We start from the raw sequence: 7,235 nt of genomic DNA on the forward strand, positions 1-7,235 counted from the left end.
AAAAAAAAAGTGAAGGGAAAGACAAAGCAAAAAATAATACCAAAAAAAAAAAATGGAAACAAAAAATGAGTACAAGATTAAGATTTAAGAATAAAAAATGAGTACAGAAAATAAAAATAGAAAATGAAAACAATTTCAACACAAATCAAACAGGCTCTAAATTTTCTCTAATATTTTATTTTTGTCATATCTTGATACTTGGTAATAGACTAATATAAATAGTGCAACATGATTCAGAATTGGTGATTTTACACCGTGATTACAAGATTTACAAGGGGGTAAACTTTCCATGAGGCTTCTTTCTTTTCTTTTCTTTTTTTTTTTTTTTTTTTTTGCTGATTGAAAAAAGGGGTCTACATGAGACTTCTTTTGACGCAACTACCATTCTCTTTTATTGAGTCTTCTTCCATCAGTATGCACTTGCTAAAAAAAAAAAAAAAAAGATAAGTACTTTTACCAAACATTATTTACAACTTGGAATGGAAGTTCAATTCGTCTTTGAACTATGAATTGATGTGGCGTGTAATTGACACATTCAAATGATGTGCAATTTGTTATCTTTTCAAATCTCCCTACTTCACATCATGCATATCTAATTTTTAATGAATGTCCTATCAAATAAACACCTTACCTACACAAACCTAAGCATTCATGCTACGCTACAATTTTTACCTGTTAATTGTAACTACTCCATCTTAACATTCATTTTGAAATTAACCCAGGGTAAAACTAGTGAACTTACTCTTTTGGAGGACGAGGTGGGGTTTAGTGCACAAGAAATGGACAAGAGATAATTATTTGATATGCGTCTAAATATCAATAGATGTACTGGATTCCAGTCGGTTTTCTCTTTTAATACTTTTTGAAATTTACTAAGCAAGTGAATCTCACCCCTCAAAAACTTTTTGAAAATCAACGGACATAAATGCATGTAAAATCTCAGTATCCTTCTAGAAAAAGAATTGAATGAGAACTTTTCTAAGGGCATGCTTGATTCAGTTTATATTTCATTCTAGAAGAGGATGTGCAATTTTTTAAAAGCATCACTCAATCATTCACATTTATATTTTTATATAATCAACAAAATAAACTTATCCCAACACATATAGACCTTGTCAAATAGCTTCTCCTTTTATTGTTATGTTATATTACTTGTCATTTTTATTTTGTTTTAACGGAAGTAATGATCATTCTACCTAGAGAAATGTCGGCAATGTTGGGATTAGTACGTACTCACCGATTTGTTTATAAGTGATGTCACATTTTAAACGTGGTATAATTTTATCAGAGGTGATTATATAAACACCAATAACACAATTTATTTATATGTATATTATATTAAATATCGTCCACGCGTTACTTCCTTAATTAAGCAAATTAAAATAGATTAGATTAGATAGAATCGACTTGCTGTTATATAATTAAATACTTTCCTCTCCTACAAAAAGTAAAAACATTACAAACTAATCATCCTGAATTATAACACAAAATCATTACAGATATAGACACACAGACGATTAGATTTAACATCAATCCATGATAACTACTCTTTTAAAATACATCAATGATTTTTTTTAACGGCTGTACGGTTCAAATTTAATTTTTTAATATCAGTAGTTGAGTTGATTGAAACAAAACACGTCACAAAATCACTATCTTGAAATTAACAAGTAAATCACGATAATTAAAAAACTCTAATCATCCTTGATTAGCACCAAAATAAATTATCATATAAATGGGTAAAGAAACCATTTCACTTTTTATGAGTCATATTAATGAATGGCATAAGGGTTGAGTAAAAAATCAATAAAAACTCAATTATAAGCTGTAATGCGTAATTTAAAAAATAATATATATATATATATATATATGCAAGTTAATAATTCATTGTGATTTTTTTTAAAGGATTAAATCTAGTGTGTTTTTGGCAAAAATTAAAAAGTCAACTTATTTTACTATTCAGCTTATTTTTCATACTATTTATAAACCCTTTTGCACTTTTTTGTATTATTCATAGGTCCTACTGTACTATTTCAGTTTACTTTTATTTTTATTTACAGTATTTTCAGTAAAAAAAAAGAGTTAGTTTCAGCAAAATAAGCAAATTTCAAACAGACCCCTATTATGATTATGCTTGTGTGGGTGTGTATGTGTGTGTGTGTGTGTGTGTGTGTTTTTGTTTTTTTTTTTGTTTTTTTTTGTTTTTTTTTTTTTTTTTTTTTTTTTATGTATAGATCATGTAATAGTTTAACTTTATTTTTTGAACAAATATGTACAAAACAATTATTTAAGCCTTGTCACATGCGCTTCGAGGCTTTTTTTTTTTAGCCAAAAAAAAACTATATTTTTATTTTATATATATAATTTTTATTTTGACCATCTAATTTATAAGTAGATAAAGCAATTTGAAAATTAGCAGGAAACTTGTCTTATTTTTTAAACAATATTTTAGTGGGAGTTAGAATTATATTTTTATCGGATTGTCTTTTAGTTTTGTTACTTAAACATAGAGGTGTAGGGGCATTTTTTAACTAAAAAAATGAGGAATCTAAATAGGAAAGCCCCTTAAATAATAGTATAGATAAAACATTAAGAGTTTGTTTAGATACCGCTTATTACTAAAAATTGAAAACTAAAAATATTGTAACAAAATAATTTTTAAATCTGTGAATAGTATTGTGAGACTCAGTTTTAAAGTTAAATTTGCTAAACTTCATATTTGCGGATCTCATAAATAATGCACAAGATCCACGGAAAACGCCAAACCCATTGAGAGAAATAATTTCATAGCAATCCAAACTCAACCTAAATACATCTTAATCAATACAGCTTTCCTTTAGGAAATAATTTTTGAAATATTTTTTTTGAGGATTTTTTTTATATTTTTCATAAAAATGAGATAGTATTAAAATTTTCCTATCACCCGTAAACCTTTGTTAAATAAAAATGTCAAAAAGAATAAAGATAATGATTAAAGAAGATCAAGAGGATTCGATCCCGGATTTAAACCCAATAATTTTTTACACCAGCAATTATTGGGTACACTTACACACCACATTATTGATAAACTTCCATTATGAAACACGCAATTCGAGAAAAGCGTGGGTGTGAAACCAACAGTTTGGAGTGTAAAATAAGACACCTTTAAAATTATGAAAGAGAGGTTAAAAAAAAAAGGAAAAGAGAAGTGAACTTCTCCGACTGTGGAGGAAAAGCAAGCCAATGGTCCAGAAAATTCCTGGTTCTCTCCCGCACAATGTTCGAGGCCTTTATACTAAAGTAACACTCAAACAAAACAACCATGGCTCTGCCACGTGGACTGTTTTTGTTCTCCCACGTTTGTTTCCGAAGCACCGGACATGTCTTGAACGCGAAACCACTCTTGTTTTTCTGAGCCGTTGTTTTATTTATTTATTTATTTTTTGGGGGCCTGTTGGCTGCCTCTTTTTTAACCCTTTCTTAATTTTTAAACAATAAAACTAGAAACGTAACGATAATTTACAAAGTTTTTAAATTAGTAGTGGGTTTAGCTCAATTTTTATTAAAAATTGATTTGTGTCTTAGTTTAATAATAAATAATTAATATATGGGTTCTAATTATCTCAACTGATAAAGTCTTTGATGGTTATATAAGAGATTTGGGGTTCAATCATCGCCTATACCAAAAACTGNTTAAAATCTTAGAGAAATGCTATCGAGTGTATTTAAGGCACTGGTTAAGAATCTAGTTAAAAAAAGTTTTGATAGGAAAAGAAAAAAATTAATATTTTGACAGTTTTTTTCATTTCTCATAATAGTGATGTCAAAACTTTCTTAAAATAAATTATTAACGAAGGCACTCGTTAGCATGATGCAATGACTTATTACCCATTGTTCTAAGGATTCTTGTAAATGTTTCAACTTGTAATTAATGCATAAATTGACATTACATGTTCAAGTAACCTTAAAAAATTCATAAAAGTATTGAAATCCAATCACATTGAAGAGGGGTGTGTTTGATTTTAAATTTTTAAATTTTCAGTTATCAAACTATTTTTTTAAATCTTATCAAAAAAAAATTATTTTTTTAAATAAAAAATTCCTTTCTTTCATCAGACTTCTCGTTTTATGCAACCCAAGAAACCTTGCTTTTGATTTTGGTAAAAGTAATAAATAAAACTAATTTTTTAATACAAAAGCACTTTTGGAATAACAATAAGTTCATAAATTAATCTTCCACTATGTTTATACCCTGGTATCAAAACTTTTTTTATTTATTTTAAATTTATTATTAACAAAACCATTTTAGGAAGCCTCCAGTTGTGGGGTTTGAAGATTCCCAGCAAGCACCATAAAAGTTTGAGTTTGACAGTCACGTACGGAGCAAAATGTGACACACGTCCACAGCTTATTGTCAAATCAAAAAACTTTCTGACATAACATAAATCAACTACACTATTTTTATAATTTTTTTTTAAAAAAAAACCTAAACTATTTCAAAAGTTGTGGTGTCCCAAACTAATGTATAATTTTGTGTACAACTCGTTTATGTGTCGAGTTGTGATTAGTGAAGATTATTTTTCTACCAATTACACCTCGTCACATTATCGAGTTGTGCACAAAATCATACACTAGTTTGTTGTGCCAGAATTTTTTAAACTATTTTTATTTTATTTTATTTTTTCGAGGTCGAAATCAACTCAACTGTTTAAGTGCACGTCTTGTCTTGTGCAGATGTTTTCTTTTTGCCGAGGTTGGTTTGAACTGAACAATATATTTATATATTTTTTTAAAATATTTTTATATTATTAAACTATGCTTTTAATGTTCTGAGTTCTACAAGAGTCCAGAATCAATGGCTTTTTCACGTAAAAGAATGGAGAAGTAAAAATATATATACTATTCGTGCGGTACTGGTGCACTAGAATCATCGGAGTTTGGGTTGTTAATTAGGAAATTACTTGCCGGATGCCTTTACTTTTTCTTTTTCTTTTCGTTTTTTTCCCTTTGAAAGAGAATTCAAATTGTTCTGTCCTACTGTCTATAACTTCTTGTTTGTAATAACAATTTGGATTCTAGCTATTTCCTTCAATAAAAAAATATCTATTTCATCTCATTTTGTGCACTAAAATTTGAGGAGGAAAGTAGGTTGAATTTGTTTAAATTTTTTAAAAATAGATTGTCTGTTTATTTATTTAAAAAAAAAAAACAGAGACAATGAGGAAAATATGTTGAATTTGTTTAAATTTTAAAAATAATAAAGGATAAAAAGACTGTAAATTGCAAAGAGCGTGAGTTTAGTAGAATGTTATTGATGATACAATAAAGTAATTTTAGTGATAAGTTCAAATTAGAATCAATAACAACTAATCACTTATAATTCATTGTGAAAATGTTGTGGGCGTAGCACTTTTCAAAATTATGAGTTTTTATTTTATGACTTTGTTTCACTTAATCAAAAACTAGTAAGTGAGTAGGGAGAGCACATTTTGGGATATTGAAGACTTAGAGTGACTTAAACAACTTAGAAGTCTCTTAAATAATACTAGTAATGTAGATGGATATAGAAGTATAGAAAATCAATTTTATTAAGATCCCTACAAAAACCCATCTTCTTGAAATGACCTTAATTTTTAAGTTATTTTATAGTATATATTTGTTTAAAACCTTACCTTTTTTTTTTTTTATTATAACAATATTTGTACTTTATCTATTTTGGTGCATTTTATTAAATAATAAATTTACTAAATGAACAAAATATATCAATGAGATCAGTTTCATGTAGTTAATGAGTCTTAGGTGAGAAGTTAGGGTTTTTGTGAAAACCAACATCTTACACGAGAGAAGTCCTTATTAATTTATAAGTAATTTGAAACTATTTAGGTGTCTAATGCACGGAGAATTTGTCTAGTGATCATTTTGACCATTTTTCTTTCAAAATAATTGTTTTAATTCTTTATATTTGATTTTGTTTTCATATTGATGTTGTGTCATTACCATCAATTATTGTTAGTAATTTGACTATCTAATATATATATATATATATATATTTTTTTTTGCCTATAACAATTAAACTTCTCCATTCCATATTTTGCAACGTTGAGAACCTGTATTTATGAGATAGTTAAACATTAAGGCATTTAATAGTCAATTACTAACTAAAGTGGACAACGGTGCCAATGAAACCAAAAAGAAAAAAAAGAAAAAAAAAAAGAAGTTAAAATGATATGATATGTAAAATGTTAAAATACAAACAATTACAAACTTTAAAATGTAAAAATGTATTTATTTTTTTATATAAAAAAATTTCAACTTATAAGATCCGTTTTTTATAATAGTTTTTTATTATCAGACTAAGACATTAATTAATTTTTGATATAGATGAGGATTGAATCTCAAATTTTTTATTTGATGACAAATTTTTTTATTAATTAAGTTAACTAAATCCTCTTTTTTTTTTTTTTTTTGAGAAAATAACTAAATCCTCTTAAGGACATAATTTGTAAAAGCAACAACACTCTTGCTGTTTAAAAACCATGGGTGATTATTGTTATTCACAATGGGCTGATTAATGGTTATGTTGAATGAATTATGTTAGGGAAGATGACAGAAGCCGAGTTGTCATTATCACGAGATGGTTAATTTATAGCTTTGAAAGAAAAGGAAACGAGCTTTATTAAAGTGTGATTTGATTCTTATATGAAATAATTGAGCTATGAAATGACAATCTTGTTATTTTAATCAAAGCTCCTTTATTTTCTGAAGTAATCAAAGTCCTTTAAGTGCTGTTCTGTTCTACCTAAACTTTAATTTAATGACATGCTCCTAAAGTGCGAGATCTGTTGTAATTGTTGCCGACTACGGGTTTGTTTAGGATTTGTTTATTTTATTAAAATTAAAAAATTTTTGTTAAAATATTATATATAAAAATACAAATTAGTTGAAATAGTACAGTAAAATCTATAAATAGTATCAAAAAGTATATTAAGACCATGAATAGTTGAAAAATAAGCTAAATAATAAAATAAATTAGCTTTTTAATTTGGAGCCAAATGCACATTAATAATCTAATGCCCTAATTTGTTTCACTTTCTCCTTATTTTTCTTTTAAACAAAAATTTTATACTGTTAATTGTCTCCTCCCATTAAAAGAAAATAAAGGGAATATATTGTCATTATCTTTATTAAATATTAATAGCCTTACTCTTTAATGATCTTTCTTTTCTTTCAAATAGAGAAGCATGGAATTTGATAAA

This window comes from Quercus suber, unplaced genomic scaffold (assembly GCF_002906115.3).
Source record: "Quercus suber isolate HL8 unplaced genomic scaffold, Cork oak 2.0 scaffold_492, whole genome shotgun sequence".
Classification (NCBI taxonomy): Eukaryota; Viridiplantae; Streptophyta; class Magnoliopsida; order Fagales; family Fagaceae; genus Quercus; species Quercus suber.